The sequence below is a fragment of the Agelaius tricolor genome, unplaced genomic scaffold, assembly GCF_023055355.1.
Source record: "Agelaius tricolor isolate 1412-34295 unplaced genomic scaffold, bAgeTri1.0.p SCAF_3, whole genome shotgun sequence".
NCBI classification, from domain to species: domain Eukaryota; kingdom Metazoa; phylum Chordata; class Aves; order Passeriformes; family Icteridae; genus Agelaius; species Agelaius tricolor.
This window is the reverse complement of record NW_027269263.1, coordinates 37,991,204-38,014,527: the sequence shown is the minus strand read 5'-3', so window position 1 is coordinate 38,014,527 and position 23,324 is coordinate 37,991,204. Positions and strand designations below refer to the sequence as shown.

Sequence of the window (23,324 nt, the reverse complement as noted above, 5' to 3'; positions counted from 1 at the left end):
TTAAAAACCACTGCAAAAGTATTTCATTTGCTGCTAATGCAAGCAGTCCTTTCTGCAATCAGTGTGGAGAGGGACTGAAGAAAGAGACTCTGAGGTCTTTATGTGTACAGGTTGTAAAGTTTTCCTAATGATTGTACATAACATAATACACATATAAATTATGTTCCAGAAGATCTAACTGTGTATCATGAGATTGGAGCTTGGAAAATAACAGAAATAACCTATCTGACTCATTAATGGCATGTGCTGTAATTAACCTGCCACTTTTACAGACTTTTTTCTTGTAGAGAAATCATCAATACCTATCTCATAAATCAGAACTAGAAAATTCAGTGATCAGTATCATGTTCCTGGAAAAAATAAAACTAAACAATTACTAGTCTTCATTTTAGATAAAACTTTTCTTATTCCTTCATGGTAGGAAGGAACCTTTATATTTCTTTCCTTCAGGTGAATAAAATTTCAGTTGCATTGGCAAAGTGCATCTCACTCTAAGTTATGACCCTTACTCCTCTACTTCTGTGGGAAGATTACCCCAGGGAAGAATGGAAGTTACTACTCTAGATTGCTATTTTATAATTCAACTCAAAAATATGAATATAAGGTATTTAGTGTAGGAATGCAAACCTTGAATGCAAATCAAGAAAATCTTCTGAAAAGCATCATTCATCATGATCACCTTTCCTAGCCTCAACACTTAAACACTGATGTTTATTCCTGTCACCCATCTGCTCAGTCATTTGGATCTTTTCTTTCCTGAAAGTTGCACAGATCATGCATCAACACATATACTGGCCATTAGCAAAGAAGAAGAAATCATGTTGCCAAGAGCTAAAAAAATTAAGTCACAGCTTTATTATGTTTCTATCTTCAGGATTCCCATCATTGCAGTAGGCATATATAAATAGCAGGGGAAAAAATCAACAAGGCCCTATTGTATGCTCTCTGCAAAGACAGCAGCACAGCTGGGTGATACAGTTAAATCCATCCAATGACTAAGAGCTACTGGAAGCAAAAGAAGATCCCTTGTGTCTTGTCCAGCATTCATTCATCCCCTGCTTGCATGAACACTGTCATTTGATAGTGAAGATGGTACAACAGGGATTTGAACTGGAAGAAAAATTTCCCCTCTTTTAGGGTTAGTTCTCTACCAGTTTAGCTCCTACAACGGGGTGCAGAGACCAGTGAGAAGGGAAGACCAAAGGGAAGAGGAAGGAGATGGCAACCACAGATACCTGATTAACTCCTGCAGAAACCAGTTCCTATATCAGCTTGCAGAAACTGCAGCTCTGTAATCTTACATGAAATAAATGTACCTTATTTTATTCTATTCCAGGTAATTTTTTGGAGGTCACAGAGACTATTTAAAATCTGCAAAGCTTTATTTGTTTGAGTCTATGCTATAGGTGAGAAAAGAAGCATTAACAATAAATAGAAAAATGGAAATTACATTTATCCATGATTCTCAATCCACATTGCATCTAATATTTTATACACTTTAGACTTTTGTCATCTTGGGTATGATGAGGAAGATTTCCCATATGAAGTACTACAGTAACCCAGTCTTTCAAAGTAGGTACATATGCTTTCAAAGTAGATACATATGCACTTTTTATTCATGTAAAGCATATCCACATTAATGATTATAATGGAATGACCCTATTAAATTATCATCTGTAGGAAAAATAGACAGTATTTCAGGATATTGTCAACTTACTTCATCCATTTTCCTAAGTGATTAGTCACTACTCTATACCACAATATTCAAACAAATGAGTGATTGGATGTTATTGGTAAAATAAATAAAATTAGTGGTTATAATATATCACTTTTCCAGAATGGGCTCTAGATCACTGCCCTACTCTTAAATGAACAGAGAAAAGAAAGAGGGTTTTCTTGTTCACATAGTTTATTTGCTTTGTTCATACTGATTGACAAGGAAAACAAATGTAAGTTATTTTTCTGCTACACTTCAGCAATTTCAGTATGTCATATCAGTCTCAATGTGTCACTGTAGAGAGGAAGGATGCAAACGAACTTGCAAAATCTCCTGCACACACACAAAACACACACTCTCACACAATATCGTTGCATTTTTTCAATATTTTAATAAGTGTTGGTAGCTGTCATTTCTAACCAATCAGAATTTTATATAACCACTGCCAAGTCGGGCTTTCCATCTAACTTGCTCTTTAAATGTCAGAATAAGATATATGAAAACAAATACACTATCTAATTTCTTCATTCAATTAATTTTAACATTCTGCAATATTTTATATAATATCCATGCAACAGCTGTTAGGGAAAAACTTGAACATAGCTTATTTTTACTCTACCAGCAATGGTTCTGACATTACTGCAGTTCTGTGATGTGAGGACACAAGCAATGTGACACTTTTTGTTAGGGATGAAATCTTTGATTTGACCAGCCATTAGTGCAGTTGGGGAAAAAAGCAGCCAAGATTTTGGGAACACAAGCTTCAGCTTTCTTTTGTGAACACAAAACAAAGCACAACTCCATTTCAGCTTCATTTCATGCGCTGAAGAGAGAATTGGCAGCACAAACACTGGGAAAAGATGCCTAACTCCCAAAGCAGCACTGGTAAATGTACATCAGCAGCAACCTTAGTGAACATTACCTCTAAAGATCAAATTCAAAACCCTTTGAACTCAATGTTTTTGGTTTGATAGGTGGTTTTTGGACCAGAATGTCAATGACAGAGTAATTTTTTTTTTCCAATAAAGGTGACATCTGGATTTGCAACTGAGATATTTATTCTGATTGAAAATGCAGCACCTCTTACAATGATTGAACAAATGATGATATATAGTCTAGACATGTGAAAACTATGGTGAATTAAGATTATTAAATAAAACAAAATCAAAGAAAATTGTATTCACAGGGGGTTTTTTTTAAATTTTATTTTGCACATTTTTAATTAGTTTGAAAATCTTACGATATTTTTTAAATTGGGAAAATTATCAAAAACAAAGCTTTTTTTTTATTTTTAAAAACTTACTTAGTGTTCTTCTTTGGTCGCTTTTTTTTCCTTGTCTGGCCAGTGAACAGAAAAATCAATTACAGACACAGCAGTAATTCCTGTGTCCTCAGTGGTGACAATGAGGCATGACACAGTTGTGGTGCATCTCAGGAAAGGCATTCACGTTGCTTTATTTTCAGATGACATGTGGGGTTGTACTATAGTAACAGCAGGATAAAAATGCTAATTTTTTGCTATCCTATTCTACACTATCACAGAATCATAGAATGGGTAAGGTTGGAAGGGACCACAGTGGGGCTCTATCCTTTTGGCAGCCTCCCTCCAGATACTTATATACATTGTATCTATACAAGCTGTCAGGAGCCAGCTGTGCTTCCTTGTGGCCAAGAAGGCCAATGGCATCCTGGGGTGCATTGCCAGGTCAGGGGAGGTGATCCTACCCCTCTAGTGCACCCCAGTGAGGCACATCTGGAGTGCTGTGTCCAGCTCTGGGCTCCTCAGTGCAAGAGCTCCTGGAGTGCATCATACAAAGGTGAATAAGGAGCTGGAGCATCTCTCTTACAAGAAAAAGCTGGAGGAGCTGAGCCTGTTCAGCTTTGAGAAGAGGGAGCTGAGAGCCAACGCTCATCGGTGTATATATTATATATTCTCATACAATTATTTCTGAAAACCCTACAAACACACCTTATTGACAGGTCCTATTTACTATATTCACATTCCCATGCTTTGCACCTCAGCTACAGTTCTTAAAATCACTTGTTCACTTTGGGCACTGAAAATTCCAGACAGAGTATGCTCTACTTAGACCAGTGGAGAATCAATTTTAGGTCAAAAGTACAGCATTGTTTTTCCCTTCTATTTTACTCTGATGTCTCTAGCATCTTGGGAGAGGTTTTCAGGTGAATTGCTAAAAAACCATAGGTGATTGCTTGGAATATTTTGCAGTGCCACTTGTAGGCAACACACACAGAGAAAATACTGCTAACTGCAGTTCCTCCCATGCTTCTTGGATTTGACATGATTTTTTTCTCTCCTGAGAGAATCATTTTAAAACAACAAGAGTCATTCTTGATAAGTGTTTATTCTGCAGATGTTGGCCCAGCTCCTCTACCCCTCAATTAACCCAATTAGTCCACTTGGGTGAAGGAGGATGAGCAGAGTTCATATGACAACGCTATCCAGTAGCCTTTAAAACCTGAACTAATGAATGGTTTGCCACAGTCACACTGCCAAGCATAATCTTCTGCACGGTGCCAAAGAAAAATCTCATCCATCAGTTTGTCTGCCAGCCGTCATTTACAGCCATCTGTATGGGAAGACATTTTCCCTTTTGGAAAAACATCAAGGAAAAACTACAATATAAGCATTCCCTTGAGAAGAGCTCACTAATGAATCTGTGAGATTTAGCTTCAGATATTCCCATAGCAAAATCCATGCACTGAAATGGACTGCTGAGATAGCTCCACTACAAGAAGAAAAGACTTACTGGAATAAAGTAGCAAGCTGGCATAGTCCTAGCTGTTCTCATAAACAAAAACTACAGATGGAGCACTTCATGTAGCATCTCTTGGACCTGGAGAGCCCACAGCCATCTCCCAGCCTTTCTGAGGCTAATTGTATTCAGTCAGTCCTCTGGCAGGAGTGAGCCAGTCTTAAATAATCCTACCTCCTCTCTCTCAGAAAAGTCAGTACCTTTTTATGGCAATGGCTACAAATTATTACTTCATACCAAGCTTTTAGCCAAAGAAATAGGAATTCAAAACACAACCAATTTTCAGGTAGCCTGAAGGATAATTTTCTCTTCTCCATATGACCCCACTCAGCCTAGAGTGTTGCTCTCCCTAGGACCAACTTTTTAATTTTGAAATTGGGTAATCTCTAGGTTCACAAAACCACAAAGCATTCAGAGACAAGATCACAAGCAGCAATCATTTTGGGAGATTCCAGCTCTGCATATGTCCACCCAGTGGAAGAGGAGCAGAAGAAGCTTCTGCACGTTATCCCAGTCCTCACCTCAGGATGGGCTCCTGACTGCAGCCTGCCTGCTGTGTCCTACCCCACCTCCCACTGCAGGTGCCCAGAGAGGAGCTGCTCCACCACAGCCACCCCATTTGACAGGCACTGGATGAGAGGATGATGACAGCAGCAAAGGCTGCATGTTTCTTTATGGGACAGAAATGGAGCCACTTGGCTTTTTGCAGATGAGATGCTTCCCACATTTCTTCTCCAGCAGCTGTGAGCTGACACAATCTGTGAGAAAGTTTGTGTAGAACTGGTAGAAAAACACTCAGGGCGAGGTGCAGTTTATAAATACTGCAAGTCAAAAGCCCCAGTATCTCTGAGGTTGTTATCAAACATGTTAAGCAAACGATATATTAAAGTGTGCAGACATTTTGCAAATTACCAGACTGATGCTTGAGATTACTAATTATATGATTTCATAGAGAAAAAAGACTAATCCAGCTTTCAGGCACTCAAAAGAACATTTGGCACAAAGACTTTTTATTCTCTCATACTCTCTCTTTGGGCCTTCTGCCAAATATCTCGACTTAGCAAGAAGCAGTAGCACATGTCTCAGTGCAGCCTTCAGCCTTTGGCAGAAATCAAAAACCCCCACATTTTCTCCTCAGTATCAGAGAGACAGAAGCTGGTCATTTGCACAATTATGGGGAATATATTTCCTGTTCCCCTAGATGACTCTCATCATTGATTTTCTTTTCTTTCTAGCTGACCCAAATGGTCACATTGTATAGATGACAAATTAACATGTTCTCAGGGATACATCAGAAAGAAAAAAAAAATTGTGTTTCTACCTCCCTGTATTTGCATGAACCTCTGGCACCACATCTTTACCCTAAGTAGTGCCTTAAGAAAAATATTGGGTGTGGAAGTTTCTGTGGAACAGGATTAGTGCAACAAGGTGGAGAGGTGCATTCAGCAGTGCTTTTGAACTGCCTGCTTGCAGCCTTCTCATGCTTATTAAAAAGTATCTCAAGCACTTAGAGGTGCCTCTATGGAGACAGCAGCCAAAGCCCAGGGAAGGGGAAATATGATTTCCCCAAAGAAAGGTGCAGCTGTGTCCCTGCATTATAGTTCCTTTGCAACGCACATCTAACTGCTTAAGTGTGATCTTTCTTCTGCAATTAAGATCTTCATTTATTAAGGTCCAGAAGCTATTTTCACAGAATCTTAAAATTGCCTGGGTTGAAAGGAACCTTAAAGATCATTTAGTTCCAACCTCTCTGCTGTGGACAGAGACAACTTCTCCTAGACCAGGTTTCTCAGAGCTCCATCCAATCCTTAAACATTTCCACAGATGGGGCACCCACAGCTTCTCAGTGCATCACCCTCATGGTAAAGAATATTTTCTTAATATTATTATTATTCTCTTTCAGTTTGAAGCTATCCCCCACTTGAAAAAAGACCTTCTCCACTTTTCTTGTAGTCAAAAGACCTCAGTTTTAAGATGGTCAATTCATATTGAAACATGTCAACAGGAATTTCATTATCAAAGTATCCATGTTTTATTTCACTTTTCTTTTCAAAAAATTATGCTTAGCACCCCTTATTCAGCCTATGCTAAGATTTTTCAAGCTTTGAAAAGCAACAGTCCCCCAAATTTATGTTGAAAATCTAATAAATCCTATCAAATAAAGAAGAGTAAGAGAAAGCCATGATTTCCAAATTAAGCAGCCCAATTTTTTTTCCTGATGGCAAATATGAATATCACTTGTTTAATATCTATATTGAAGATCTATCAATCTGATGAAACTTGCTATAACAGAAGCACTCCAGGATTTTAATGATGACCCAGTAGAAACCAGATAGTGAAGTCAAGGTAAAGTTCTGAAAATTCTACAAATGTAAAGATTCCCATTGTGCAAAATCATTCCAAAGATTTGGAAAGATTTTGCACAATGGGAATCTTTAAAGATTAAAAGATTAAAAAGATTAAAAGATTAAAAATCAGAATACTGAGTCACTCACTATCCCTCTTCTATGCAGAAAGGCATTTATGTACAGCTCTGCACTCACTACTTGCATGAAAACATACCACAAGGCACTGAAAATACCTTTTAACACTTGTATGTGAGTATACTTATGTGTATACTTATACTTCTAACACTTATGTATGTGTGTATATTTATGTGATGACATTTAACATAATATCTATAAAAAGCATTTAATTTTTGAAACTCCACCTTTTAAAAGCTCTGTAAGATTTTTGCTTGCTTGCTTGCCTTGATCATTATCTGGTTGGTTTATTTTATTTTACATACAGTTTTAGATGGTATGTTAAATTTTTTTCATTCGGTGTTTGGTTTGATTTTGTTTTTCTTCGCCTTACCTATTTTCATGACTGGGTAGAATGCATTAATTTAAAGTTTCTTTAATTCTCTAATGTATTTTTATAATACATTACATTCCAGCTGCAGCTCTGTAATGCGTTTTTACTTAACCAGTCAGCTAAAGAAAATTATCAAATACGCTTTGGAATATTCCTCCCACAAACCATAGGCACATGTATGCACATTCACCTTCCTGACAACTGCTTCTTTATTTTTTCCTTTTTCCTTTTTTACACCTCTGCCTTCTAGGACTTCACAACCGTCCTTCAGACTCCTCCATATGTGTTAAGAGAAACTCCATGGGATATCCCAGTACACAGTTCACTGTCTGAAAGAAAGATCTTAATTTTAAGTTTCAGCTTGCTTCTTTAGAGCCCCAGGCAAGCTCTTTGAAGTGTAGAGTCAAGAGGGAAACTTAACTCAGGCCTTTAGAAAAAAACTGCTAACAAGGCACATGTCTAGTACTATGAAATGCCTTCCTTTGGAGTGATCTCCCCTGCTACAACCTTCCCTCTACATTGTTGATTCCATATAAATAGCAAGTCTCTGAGCCATGGGTATGATTAATCAATAAGGATCTAGACAGAGTCTATGAATTGAAATTGGGTGGCCTGGGAAGAGGCTGGCTATTCTTCAAGAAGAGGAAAAGAAAGCACATTCCAACAGGCCAAGTAACAGAGGAGAAACTGCCAGGAGAGCCATTCAGAGTAGTGCTATGAAGAATAGTTTTGCCCAAGGATTCCCAGTAGATAATACTTTCAGATATGTCTTCTTGTTGAAAACATACCTTTTAAGATGCTCCTTACAGACTCCCTGGCATTTGTTTCTGAAGGAACTCCTGTTAACAGAGGCTGTTGAGAGGAAACATACACACCACCCTCATAGGTACCCAAAGTCACAAGCTACAAAAATATCACAGAACCCAGAACTCCAGAAGTGTGTTTTTTAACAACTATATGTAACAAAAGCAGCTGAAATAATTCACACATTCAAAAAACTGTTCAAAACAACAATATGGACCAAAAAACATCATAATTATTCAGGGACATTTTCAGACAATGAATATTTGGCTTCATGTTTGGCATCTTAATCCTGTATCTTTATGGAAGCTCATACGTTGCACATAGGGATGTAAGAGGCCATACCAGGCCCCTTCAGGATCCCTTTTCCTGCCTATCCACAAAATAAGCCAGGCACCTTATGGAGCTAGACCACTGCTGGGACACAAGTACAGAGCACAGCAGAGCTTTCTGGGCAGCTCTTGGACATGAGTTTTTTGGGACTGCACACCTGGAGCAAAATAAATGCAAATTATTAGTAAACTTATTTTCTATTACCTCAGAAAAGTCAAGCCTCCTGCATTAAATATGAGACTCACAGACCAGCCAAGCAACTCTGTCTCCTGCCATGGAGCAGAGAGAAGCCCATGGTGCTGTGCTGCTTCTGCTGAAAGGGCTGGTGAAGGGGCTGCTGCTAAAGGCAAGCATCCAAACAGGTCCAGCTCCCAGAGCTCCTCCTTCCCCATACTACCCAAAACCCAGATCCATCATTCTCCCACAAGAGCCTGAGCATTGCTTCTGCAGGTGGCAGGAATGAGACCCTGTCCAAGATGTTATTTCAGTGCCAGAGACTGGTCATGCCAAAGGGAAAGTCCAAAGAAGCATCCACAGTATTCACATCTTTCTCACCATTGTGAAAGTGCAAAGGGGGGAAGGGAGAGTGGTTGTCTCTCAGGGAGATATGAAATCTAAAAGAAAAATAATTAATAATTGAATTTTAATGCAACTCTTGCCAATAGGAATTTGTAAGGAAGACAAACAGACAAATTACCTACTGCACATAAAATTATAGCATCCGCTACTGGCTTCATACATTTTTATGAGTGCATATTCTTTGATCTTTCTACTACTTTAATGTAGGAATTTCCTCACAGAGGTCAACATTAGAGCCTCCAAACCTCAGACCTCACATTGCACTGAAGTGTGGTTTTTAGTGAAATAACTGAGAGATTGGGTAACAGTTGTTATCTGTGGGCTGGTTTGAGTCTTTCAAAGTCCCAAGCGCGAAGCTGAATGCCACACACAATCCATTGTAGTGCAGTGTATTTGTCTGCCATGGTCTAAAAATGTGTCAGAAATGACAGCAGACTGTTCATAAATATCCATAGGGCTGTGCCTCTTTCCAAAGTTAGATGAAACTGCAATGGGCAAATAACTGACTATCCACAATTCCTTAAAAATATGTACACTGCTTCACAACAAAATATTTTTACTGCTTTAGTTCTAAAATGCACACCAGAAAAAATACATGACTATTAAATAACTGTCCAGGTCCACAGCACTGATATGCTGTGAAGGGAGCCAAGTGTAATCTTCTTTAGTCTGTGGAAGACTGTCAGAAAACTCAAAAAAAAATTGCCTTCCCCTTCAATTCACCACCTTAAAAGCTGAACAGCAAGGGGATACACCAGAGGATTTGACAAAATGCCATTCATGAGACACCTTGTCTGATCATACACACAAATCTAGCAGGAGTTTTATCTTTACAGGGCTCACAAGTCAGGGAAATCTTCAGAATAATCCTAGCACATATCCTTTAGGTGCAGCTGTAGTTAGCAGATCATTGTAAAACAAAATAAAAATATGAAGAAATCAGAAACTGAAGATGCAGCAGAATGAACCAGCATTTCTCAACTCCAGTGGGACAGCCTTGCTTTAACACCTAATTCTTTACATGGAAGTGGTGCCTTGTCTAGGAATTCTATGTTGACTGGGCACCTATAATTTCTAAGGAAAAAGAAAAAAAGTAATCATGGGTACTGTGAATCTTTTATTTCACACACAACCACTCTGATATTTGTTTTGCTCTTCACTTGGATTCTTACTTTAATGAACATGGTGCATAACACAGATGTAATCTGGTTATTTCTGATCCTCTGCCTCATCTCTCCAAGGGAGCCACATGTTCATCCACCTTTCCTTTCTCATTCAGTTGTTTCTAGTGTCTAGCAAGCAGCACACCTACTTCTATTATATGAATATATATTGTCATCTGACAGAGCAGAAACTGAATTTCTGCAGTTCATGCATGGTTCAGAGTCCCAAAAGCAGTGCACAGCAGTGTCCAAATCTGCAAACTGGTAAGATTTGCTGGAATTTTTTCCCTGATTATTTTTTCTCAAGTACCGTACATAAGCATACTGAGATAAACACACATATCAACGACATACCAGGGTCTCCAGGTAGAAGCATCCAATGTTTTAACATAGCAATGCATCTTAACATTTTCATTCACTTTCTGAATCTTTATAGCATCATTTACTGCATTATTATTATTACAATAATGAGAGTGGGGTTTCAGCTGTTCTCTACAAAACCAAAGACACATCACCACAAACTGGATGTCTACAGTGCCTAATCTAAGCTGGACATCCCTATATGATCAATGCAGCTAGGGAAAGAAGCACCTCCAGAAGGTATCACACAAATCTTAAGGGTGCAAGATGAGATCCCTCCTTAAGGGAAACAGCTACATCAGGAAAGATATTACTTGATCCCTGGTTAGTCATTTCATCTGTGAGACTGCCCTCATTGGAATCTGACATTGCCACAATACTGAAACAGGCCTAGCAGAGATCAGGGCTCTGTAATGTTCATGTCTACTCTGACAATCCTAACATATATGTATAACTAAACCAAGCTAAAATATATCCACTGATTTATTGTCCTCTGTAAAGCTGGGTTTTAAGATCTATGACATTTGCCAGGACACAGCCAAGGAGTCACCTGCAGGTCAAAACTTGAGTCAGAGGAAGAAACATGCTCCCCTAGTTTTTATTTTAGGAGCTTTTAAAACTTTACTAGTTATGGTAGTAGAAAATCAAGACTGATTTTCAAAGTTCTGTTTAAAGAGCAAAGAAAAAAGAAAAAAAGAAAAAAAGAGAGATAAACTTAGAGGACTCAGACATTTTGGATTTAAAATACATCACATATTTATTTCTTCATTGTGTTAATAAAGGGACACAAAAATACACAAAATCTGAACCTTCGAAATCCCAACACTAAAGTAACATTCCTGCATTTTTCTCCAGGTTGTCTGTAAGAAAGAAATCTCATTTTCCCATCTATCTTTCCTTTGATTATTCATAATTGCTATGCATAAACCTAGGAGACTTTTCAATAAAATAAAGTAAAAAATAAATGCCAAAAAAGCATAAAAACTCCATTAAAAATACTGAAATTGTTACCCCCTAATGATTATTGTTATGAAAAATTGAGTGATATTTTATAGTTTAACACCCCTCTCTTACAATGACTCTATTAGGATAAGCCATAATTTGGCATTTTCCTACATTTTTAGTGTGGGTCATAATGCTGCTTAAGTGTAGACTGTTGTAGTCCTAGCACCCAGCAGAAAAGCAAATTAGTTTATAATCACTCCTACAGATCTGTTCTAAAGATAGATTTTAGGAGAGCTTTTCTGGCAGACAAAAAAGTCTGATTAGTGGGACCTTTTACTTTTTTTTTTTTCCCATACACCATTATTTAGTATGGTAGTTTTAAATGGGAGCTCTTCACAGGATTTATTGCACATCTAGGTTAAAAATGTTCATTAGGCTAATTCGTATTTGAAATTAGAAACAAGAATTACAGTTGAGAGGTATATTTCCTCCAGCAAAATCATTATTTTTAAAAATACTTTCAGTAATTACTGTCAATAGTGTCCTATTGTCTAAACAGACTAGCACTTTTTATTTCAGAAAGATGAAGAAATAATGAGGCTAAAATATTGCCTGTGATTAAATGGATCACATGTACTGCAAAAATAAGAGTATGATTTTCATAGGCCATTCAGAGTATTTTAATGTAGTTTTGCTCTCACTTTCAGAAAAAAATATGAAGCACTTAAGTTCTAAAGGCCTTTAACACAAACCAAAGTCGTTTATATCCTATCAGTGTAGGTCTTAGTCCAAACTAATAAAAATATTTTTGTGCTATGCTGTTTCCAATAATAGCTGACTGATTCTGAACATTTTTTGATACTTCTACATCTAAGAAACAGCTGTTCTAGAGTATGGCATTTTTATAATCAACAATACACAGTCATCCTTTCAATTTGCTTTTTGAGTTTTTCCAAAAGAAAATTTAAAATTACATCAGTTTAAAAATTCTTTGTTTTTCTCTAGCACTTGGAGAAAAGTACTGAACAATTTACATTATTGCACACTTGTGAAGGAGAATATACAACCCCCCAATCTCGTGGCTATGCTCTTTTCTTCAGTCAAGTTCCTCTTTGCAAGATGTCTTTCAGAGTAAACCCAGGAAAATCTAATGACACTGGTGTTGTGATAGAAGGGTGAAAAATGTGTGTTCTGTCCTCAAATCTCTTTGCAGAAAATGCATCTTGCAATTTGCAGGGCAAAAACAGAAAAGTCATGAAAGTCATGAGCTAAGACCACTGAGCCCTGTGTAATGGGGCTCCTCCTATTTCCCCACTTTTAGCTGTTTGTGTCCAATCCCATCTTCTTCCCTAACATTAGTCAGAGGGCCTGAGTTCACTTCATTCCTGCAATTCCCCAGGAGACATTTCCACGACTGGTGATCACCTAAACAATAGATGAAACAGGAGTGGCCTAAGGAGGATAAAAGGTTAATAGATGAACAGGAGTGGCCTAAGGAGGATAAAAGGTGAATTCTTTTCTCAGATGTTTCCAGGGCACAACCTCTGCAGGATGCCCTTTGTCTTCTGCAACACACCTTTCTAGCATGCAATATTTTGTTACCATAAAGGAGAAAATATGGACCATTTACTTTTCATAACTGAGATCTTCTGGATTTTCACAGGTTTTTAAAACATAAACACAGACAGAGGAAACAGTACTTTAACTCTCCTAAGACAATTTTTTACCAAAACTAGCAGGAAAAAAGATATTTAAACAGCTTTCATATGCACAGTGTGCAGCAATGTACCAAGATGGCACAAAATTACCCTTCCTCCTTCCTTATTTAAACTTTTATCTTCTCTCAGATATAGTCATTTTTGCTCTTAATATCTCTGGCAGATGTTCTGGGGTGAATGAGGCAATTAAGAATCCAAAATTCCCATTTCTTCCAGATGCTTCTTTTCTCAATATTCACTTGCTGGATATATATTTACTTTCCACGCTGCGGTGTGTTGCAGTTAGCACACCTTCTGGGTTCCATTTCAGAAAATTTCCACAGTTAATCTGACACATGCCAATGCATCTTAGATGAAAGTTTAGCACTAGTAATATTTTTTTTCTATCAGTAGCATATTACATAATAGAGCAAAACTGAACAAAGTTTCAAATAAGTTGTTTACGTTAGAAATATCTTCATTGTGTTTTTCACAGGTACAATACTTTCTGCTATCTGTCTGATTTTTAAAACTTTGTTTTTTCCTCAGTCTTTCAGTTCACTGAAGGAATCTAATGATGGTTTTGGTCTTTTCTATGATCAGTTCTATTCACTGAGTTAGAACTACAGGCTGAGGTGGTTCATGTTTGCTCCCCACTCATCAGACACATACATAGCTTTGGGTTCAAAACCTGGATCCAGAACAATTCTGACCTTCTCAGTAATTCAGGCAGCTCTCCTCTCATACACAGCTCTGGAACATAGACTCAGCTGAAGCAATTCTAATAACTTGCACCTAAAAATACAATGGCACAATGCACCCAAGATTTGTGTTGGTCTTAACAGAATACTTTTATTGTGTATATCCTTTCTGCAGCTCTGCATTCACCCAAAATAACACACACATTCAGGTTTATACTTTAGTCATTCAAGGGCACTTGATATTGAAGCCAGAAGTATTTTGCAAAAAGGAATTCTAAGTCTACTGCATTTACTTGAGAACAATTTGAGTACAAGAGTTATACAAATCTATGGGGAAAAAAGAACAAGACAGATTTGGCAGCTCCTGCCTCAGCCTCCTCATCATTACAGAGAGAATTCTTGCTCAGCCTGGTAAAAGACAGCTGCACAAGCAGAGTGCTCTTTTATGATTTTCTTGCTTTCTGTCATCCGAACCCCCAAGCAAGTGCCCATCCCTCAGTAAGCATGCCATGGTTTTGCTCCCATCTAAGTACAGAAGTGGGTTTTTCTTGGCCACAGTTACAGGGCACTTCCACACTCCCAAAGGATGGTCAGAATTTCACTACTATTTCTTTGCAAATGTAACAGCTCTTCCAGACTTTCCCTGCATGCACACAAATATCTTAAGGGCTGCTGCCAGGAGGATGAGGCCAGACTGTTCAGTGGTGCCCAGTGCCAGGACAAGGGGCAACAAACAGAAACTGAAACAGGAAATTCAGTCTGAATCTGATGAAAAACTGCTTTCCTGTGAGAGTGTGTGAGAGACTGAAATGTTAGAGTTAATGGCTTAAACATTGTTACAAAGGATTTTTTTGCACCAGGGGACTACACATGACCAAAGTGGCACAACAGATCCAGAGTCTGTTGCAAGAGACAGTAGCAAACTTGTCTCCCCCAGAAGAGTCACCTGGGGGTTCCCACCTTGCCTGAACAGGTATTAATCCACTGAACTCTGTTTTAGGGACCCTCACCACCAAGAAAATCAAAGAGGCTCAATGACACCAGCAGGTACCATGGAATGGTGACATTTTCTACATTTTCTACTTAATCTGTCCCTCTGTCACTATTTTTCTCTCCCACCGTCCCCCCCCCCCCCCCCCCAGACTTTTTTCTATTTCTTTCTATCTCTCTGTCTCTATCTCACATTTACTGTTAAATAAAATCCATACTATTGACTCCAAGGTATGATCTCATTTACACCTTAATTCAGGCAGAAGCATCTCTCTAAAAGTTTGAATTAAATCAGACCATTGGAACAGGCTGTGCAGAGAGGTTGTGGAGCCTCCTTCTCTGGGGATATTCAAGACCTGCCTGGACACTATCCTGTGTAGCCTGTTCCACGTGAACCTAGATGATCTCCAGAGGTCCCTTCCCACATCAACAATTCTCTGATTATGTGTATTTTTGCTCAACAAGGAAAAATTTAACAAATATAAAATCCAGGTTTAACAGCTAACAGCTTTTTTTTAAACAACAGAATGACATTTGCAGAATAATACACAGATATAAATAAATCTGTCACAAACCAGATTTCACTGGCTTCTGAACTGCAAAATGAGACTCTTTTTGAAAATTAGAAATAAAATAAGACCTTTAGAATTTCATTCAGACATTATGACCCAGATACAGGAGAAGAGCTTTTAGGCAGACGAAGGAACTTCTAAACCAAGTCCTCCTGCTAAGAGACTTTCTAAAAGTTCCAGAAGCTGTCCAACAGTTTGTAAATCATTTGATATAGGAATTCAGGGAAAAACTCACACTTAAAGCTTGAGTTCTCACTTTTTGAAAAGAATGAGCTCTGAAGGCTGTTTCAGAGAATCTAGAAGAGATGCCTAAAACTAGATGTTGTGGAAAATTCCCTGAGTTTTCAGTTAGTTTTGAAAATCACCACTATTTTTTGAAACTCCCATAAATAAATTATAAGCACTTAAAAACTAAAATGGTCCATGTAAACTATTTCAGCACTGACGACCTTGCATTTTCCTCTTTCATCCAAGTCCCTCATACCTCTTACATACATATGCATATGTTTGTACATTGTCTTCTAAAATGATTACAAATTTTACAAATTTGCACTGAGTCCTTTATGGCTGGACTCACAACCACAAAAGCCTTTTCCCACCTAAAAAATTCTATTATTCTATAATTCTAACTCTCTATGGCAGAGAAAGACTGCCCCAGTGAACCTTAAAAGAGTAAATTCCCTCAGCTCCACAGTGAACACAACTCAATTTTTTGTTCAGAAAGAAACTTTCTGAGAAATAAACTGCAAATCAAAACAAGGAAAATATTTTTATATGTATACTTCCCAGAACAGCTGACTGTTTCTGAAAGTTTCCTTGGCACCTGTATGACTAAAGAACAGCTGTTCTAAAATGTGACATTGTACAAGCAATTACTAACGCTATTGTTGAGTAAATTCAGTGAAGAGTGTCAAGAGAGAAGGGCACAGTCTTTATACATCAGCAGCAGAAAATTAATACAAATCAAAATCAGATTAACATATGCCCTGAATGTTATAGAAATAATCTCTACATGAGATGTGCTTTTTCAGGCACAAACCAAACAATGAGTATGTGAAATCCTTTGATTTGGATTATGGGGTATGCAGCAGGCACCAGCACACATATGGGACAGTCATTGTTGATTGTATGGAATGTGTGTTGGAAAGCCCAAGGGACAGTGCAAAAAACAATACTGACAATACAATATATATATATGGCCTCCGTACAGGAAAGCAGATGTTGACTTTGAAAATAGAATTGGTTCTAATCCTGCCATTACATTAATTTTAAACATGTGGTTTGTGGTGTAAGGGACCTTAAAGATCATCTAGTTCCACACACATACTGTTAAGGATCAGACTGTAATTGTAACATGATATTGACTCATTATGTTTGATTTATAAGAATTCTATGATCTTAAAATGTTAAATTTTGAGACAATATGTAAAGGAAACTGTAAACTAATCAGATTTTCTTTTCAATTACATTCTTGTTGGATATTCCCAGATGTATTTCTTAAAGGAAAAAAGACAGGAAAAAATTAAATTGTCACACTAGTGGAGACAAATCTGCTTGATTTCTCTACCACAGAAAGCTGATTTCAGGGTCTTGGATATAAACTTGTCATGACCATCCAATATACCTCAAGATAATCCAACCATTGGCTCCAAAGCCATCAGAAGATCCAAACACAGCCTTTTCTACATCTCATGTCCAATTCCAAGGCTGGAAACTTCCACCATAAATACATGGAGAGCTTTCCTGCACATAAGAATTCACATTCTCAGAGTAACTCAGTAGACTTTTGTTATCAGAATTAAGTATTTATATAGAGACAGAAAATTTCCTCAAAAGGTTCACTTGTGTAAACTCATCTGATATTTACCTTTAAAATTTTGTAACAATTGTCCTGTTTACACCTCCTATATTATATATCTGTACTGGAAAGATCCTCTTAAAAGAGCACAGCCAGTACACTCAATGAGTAAAACTGTTTTCAGAAAGAGGGAAGGGTCTGGAGAGTGGGCACAGGCAACTGCAGCAATGCCATGGCTTGCTGTGGCACAGCATCTTGCTCCACGATGTATGACAGGTGTCTCCAGGTCACTAAACAGTCCTTCTCTTCCTTTCTGATCACAGCTGCATCTAACATCTTTATTTAAGACATTCTTTATGACATGATATACATTTAGGCAAATGAAAAATTCAGCATATAACTGCAAGCCCAGAAAATAATATTTTAAATATGGAAAGGCTAACAAAATATGCATCACTATGTGCTACATTAATTGAGCACTTAAAAAGTTAACCAAAAAAAAAAATTTGATCCACAGGTTCAAGAGAGAATACTGCGTGACAATTTATTTTATACTATTTTTATGATTTTAGCAAAAACTGTGGCATGCAAATGCAATCACTCTGTTTTCCTAGGCATAAGAATAAAGGAGTCTAGAAGAACGTATTACTCAGTACACATAAAAACTCTTCTGGAGGAATTTGAGATCAAGAATATAAAACTGGAAAAGTGGGTCTGATTCCAGCATTAGGGAAATGTCAACATTTACTCATGACAGGAACAAGTAACAGGAGAATAAGCATATTATCAGTGGTTTTTTCAGTCCTAAGATCTTACAATATTTTCCTAACAAAGAAGTATAGGAAAGTTTAATCTTCTGAAACAGAAATTGGCTAAAGAAACATTTGATTGGTAGGACAGTTATCTAAAGGAAGATAGCATTACTATAAAGGAAAATATTAAAAAGTTTGGAATTTGAAACTGTAAAATCAACTCTACAACTTTTATAAGAATATAATATTTTTTGCAATCATCTTCTTTACGCCACAATTTCAAAACTGAATGTATTCAAGAAAATTACCCTGTGTACTTACTTGTGGCAAGTTAGTAAAAATCTGGCATAGGGATTACAAGACCAGGCCCAAAAAAAAAAAAAACCTGTTCTTTTCCTTTTCTCAGAAAAACCTCAAGAAGCCATACTACTTGCCAAATATGAATAGAAATACTTTTAAGTGATCAGTCTAAGGCAAAATGCACGATGCATCATTGCAATGCTGGAACTTGTCCCTCCATGGCTGCTTCAAGGACAGACAAGTTGCCCAGCCAAGGTGAGGTTGGGAATGGGGTAAATATGAAGGCAGACATTTGCTGTGATGGAGCTGGCAGCACAGGGAAGAAATAGGCACAACTCTGCTATTGCAATGATTTCTGCACCCATGTCCTAGTGAACCATCAGAACTACTGGCACCTTAGCAATAAGAGATTCTTCTTCCCTTTTGATCCTGGCAGAAGGCCAAGGAATGTTATCTCCTGAATTCTAACAGATATGGTATTAACATTTTAGATTGCAGTGACAGATACTGATACAAAAGTTTTTGACTCACTCTTCTATTTTATCTTCAAGGAAATGGCAATTTTTGGATAGGTTCTGATCCTGATGACTGAAACTGTCAAATCAGGCTCAAGTTAGATAAGAACATCTAATATCTTCCTTCCCTATGCCTGCTAAAATAACTATCATCTTCCTTTGTTTCTATATTTAAACATTAATTACAGTTAGAATTAGGTTAGTGAAAGCTGCACACAAAGCACTCTCATTTAAAAGAATTTATCTCTGGGCCAAACTTCTATAAGAGATAAGATGGTCCATGTTTGAGACAGCGAATATGACAAAAGAGTACTAGCATGAGGCAGGACTGACAGAAAAATAATACATGAGTGGATGTGTCCATCTAATATTTTGACAGACCCTACCCACCAGTTTCCAGCCTCGCCTGTCAGCTCCTAAGGCATCCACACACATTCCTCTTCATGCCTGAAACTTCCCTCATTTAAATATTGGACAATTTATTTTCTAATTCCAGTAAAGAACCTGGGAATATGCAGAACAACTCTTCTGTCCTTTGACAGGTCCACACAACCAGAAGGTGAATGTATCAGCAGGGTCAGATCCCTCAACAAACATTACAGTACAGATACTTCAAAAAAAGTGCAAACTGAGGAAAAAACAGTACTGCATCTGCTTAGCCCTTATATTAGAACTCCCAGAGTGGAACTGGGAGACCTGAATTTGGTGCCCTTTGTAGCTCAAACCACATCTCTTATGTCCCCAAAGAATGGCATCACCTCCAATCGGGCTCACTCAGCTCACTCAAAAGAAAACAAGGGAGCATGCAGCTCTCTAGTGGTTACTTAGGTGGAAGAAGGAATGTCTGTATCTGGTTTCTGTATTCTGCACTGAGGCTACTTTCTGTTTTTAATTTTAATACAAATGGCCTCTGCATTATGAATGGTATCTTCTACACAGTGTAAAATACTCAACAGAAAGGACAAATGTAAACCCATACTAAACCACTATAACCTCATGATGAAGGTATTTCTACTGAGAGTTTGAATACTTCACAGACCTCCTATGTCACCATTTGGTATATTCTCTAGTCTTACCCAGACAGAGTCTCAAAACATTAGGAATGTAGTTTCTGGGTTCTCATAGTCATACCCATTCCCAAACTCCAGGCACGTATGGCACAGGCTACATCACAGCACTGGTGCCAGCAGTGTTCCTGCCTCAGCAAGGTGGCTGAGGAAGGCAGACCCATCCAAGATGGGTGACCTAACCACCAGATTTAGGGGCTCCTTCATTCAGCTGAATTTTGGAACAGCTCCTCCGCTGCAAGGAGAAACCAAAATTCATTTTCTCCTTGTGAGTAGAAAGACATTCCTTCAGACTTCTAATTTAGTGCAAATTTAGTCAGAGACAAGTAGGAGCAGCAATTCTGCATCTTGTACAATAGTTTAGTTTATCTATAAAATAGGCATCAGATTAATGAGTTCAGCTTCTGAGTAAATTTTTAAAAATAAAAATAAATTATCATGACTTTTCATGATAAGTCAAAAAATATTCAATTACTTATCTACCTAGAGTGTTTTCTGGTTCTGTAACAAATTCCTTCTGGCATGTAAGCATTCATCGTTAGCCATATTTTTAAGTTACTTCTTATTTTTTCCAGGATTTAAAACTAATGTTAAACTTATTGTTTTGCATTTTGAGAAATATTAAACTATACTTAGATACAAAGGCACTCTTCATTTAATTAGAATATTTTATTGCATTATCAATTTAAAAAACCCTTAGTGATAAAAAAGTTCATAGATTTATGTATTTTGAAAGAGTTTTTAATTTTAGAGTAGAAATTTTGTGCCACCGTAGTCTCTTCTCTAGAAAGGAGTGCTTGTAAGGGGGTATCAGCATATTTTTTTCTCAAAAGGACCAGTTCAACACTAGACACCTTAAACATGGGCTGTGATACAATGGTCATCAAATCAATTCATGCTCCCTATGACAGAAATAGCAAAAAGGCAGTGATGCCAAACTGATGCCTGCCTGCCATATCTGCCAGCAAACACTGTGTGTTTGTACAGGTTTGTTTGTTTTCCAAGGGCTAGCAATGTGTAGTAGGATCAGGATTAGTCTTTATCAGTTTTTCGACTCATACACTTGACAACATCCTTTTGGGGACTGATATGCCTTTCTCCTCAGATGTAGCTACTGCAGCACAAATGCAAGCTGTTGCTGCAAGCTGATTCTCAGGTGCACGTGCTTGGGTAAGGCACCCACCACCATGGTATCAGGTTCCAGCAAAATGAAAAAAAAAAAGCAAAGTTACTGGGGTTTTTTTACAGAAGACAGGATAAATGGAATATAAGCATTTGCACAGCCAGGAATCACACTGAAGAACTCATAGTCCTGTGTGCAGTAAAAAAAAGGAGCAAGATTTGTGTTGTTTTAAACACTGTTTAACATTCTTAGCTCTTGGACTTACTGTCCAGAATGATGAAACTCCAGCCATCAGTCAAGATAATGGGAGCAGAAGTCTCTTCAAACCAGACTTCTCAAGAGAAAGAGAGGTGGATTTGGCACCCACACACATCACACTGAAAAGATGTATTCTGAAACCCCAGCTTGTAACCCTGTTGCTCAATTGGTCCTCAGAGCCTTGTTTTCCATGCCCTGCCTTGGCCGCTATTTTTCTTGCTGCTGACTTGGGAGTTTTCATTTGTGCCATATCCCAGAAATAAGCACAACAAGTCTACTCATAGCCTGTCAGAGTCATCTGTTTATATTCCTCCTGAAGTCTGCCTGGAGAGCAGAATGCTCATTAAACAATTTTTCACACACTGATGATCTTTTTCTTCTTGTACTTTGTCTTTTCTTTAACAATAGCTTTCTGAAAAAGAGACGCGTTTGAAAGTTAGTGCAACTAGTGAATAATATGAGTAAGTCAATAGGAAAGTAAAGATTTTTTTAAAATGCAGATTATTGATTTTTAGAATTGTAGGGGCCCCTTCAAAGTCATTAAGGGTTTGTCATGTCAATATGTTAGTAAGGACTTCTATAAATGAAGATTAATGATGCTAGGGATAATTAGGGCTGAAAAAACCTCACGTTTCTCAGTATTTGGAAAATCCATGCAAAGGTGATCACCATCAAATTCTCCTTCAATGTACCTTAGCTCCATTTTTGCCATGAGAGCAGGGGGAAGATTTTCTATGACACAATGGGAATTCAAACTCCCAGTACCTTTAGAAATCAATGGTAATTGAGCTGCATAACTCTGAGTTTTGCTTTTTTTAAAAATCCCCAGTATAGTGAGTGCAGCTGATTTACTAAATCCACAAGCCAAAATATTTCTGAATATATTTTCTTTCCAAAAGAAATAGAACAGGTAAAGTAGCTGCTTTTCTAAATTAAAAACTCAAGTCATGCTTCTCATTATTATTTTTTCCTGCAAAACTTCATATATTTTGTTAAAGGCATGAAAAGATACAAAAAGGAAAAGAGAGCTTTTTGTTAGCTTGCAGGAATATAAAGACCCTACAGCGAATAATCTCATTTTTAAGGGGGACCATGCATTTTTCTATCTATAAAAATTAAATTAAATATTCCTTGAGTTATCTCTGCTCTAAGGCTGAGGTTTAAACAACAAACACTGTCCAGATAATCAATGTATAGTTCTGCTTGGGTTCCTCTCACACAGCTAAGCTACAACTGGTGGTGGATTTTTTTTTCTCAATTATGAAGCACTAAATCCCAAAATAGTCCTTATGGTTATAATTTGTTTCTATGTAATCCATGGTGATAGGTTTTACTCATCAGTTTTCCAAAAAGTACAGCAAGCATACTTTGGCAAAGTTTGAATTCCACAGAAGCAAACACAGCTTGACCAGACCTTGCACATGGAATCAAAATGGTCTGGATATTGACTTTTTGGATGTTTAAAGAGAAATAATCAAAGCAAAAGAATTCTGAATGCAGGCTAGGATATCTTGGCTCTTTTCCAATAGACAGTTAAACTGGGAAGCCACAGCAGAAATCTGTGTTTTGGTTTGGAGGGGGAACAAGACTGAACAGGAATGGCTATCAGCACAGTTCTTCACTGGCATGACACCCACCTGGTGGCCTGCTGGACCACATCACATTCTGTTTTGTCTGCAGTCAAATTGCAACTTCTATAACACTTTGCATAAGTGTCTCTGCATCCTGAAGTCCTTAATCAGAGGGTCATTTTGAAGAAAGGTATCTTCACACAACAGAAAAATATCTAGCAGCTTGATACATAAAAACACCTGCTCATAAAATCCTATCATCAGAGTGAACATCATAAAATGTACATGGCATCAGAGAAATTAACTAACTGGGATTTTTTTTAATCCTTCCTCTGGGTTTAACTCCTTAGCTTGTGGAAATGTTTGTGTCCCATCCTTGCTTTATCCAGGTTGTTAGAGCTTATTCTGATCTTGTATAAGCAGATAAACAGCCAACAGACGCTATATGA

The 23,324-nt window shown here is 37.6% G+C and overlaps 1 protein-coding gene across 6 annotated transcripts in view; it reads right to left on the bottom strand.

Moving 5' to 3' along the window:
• The window catches only part of TAFA2 (TAFA chemokine like family member 2), a 182,247-nt gene that overhangs the window by 26,528 nt on the left and 132,395 nt on the right, over positions 1 to 23,324 (bottom strand). The window lies entirely within an intron of this gene.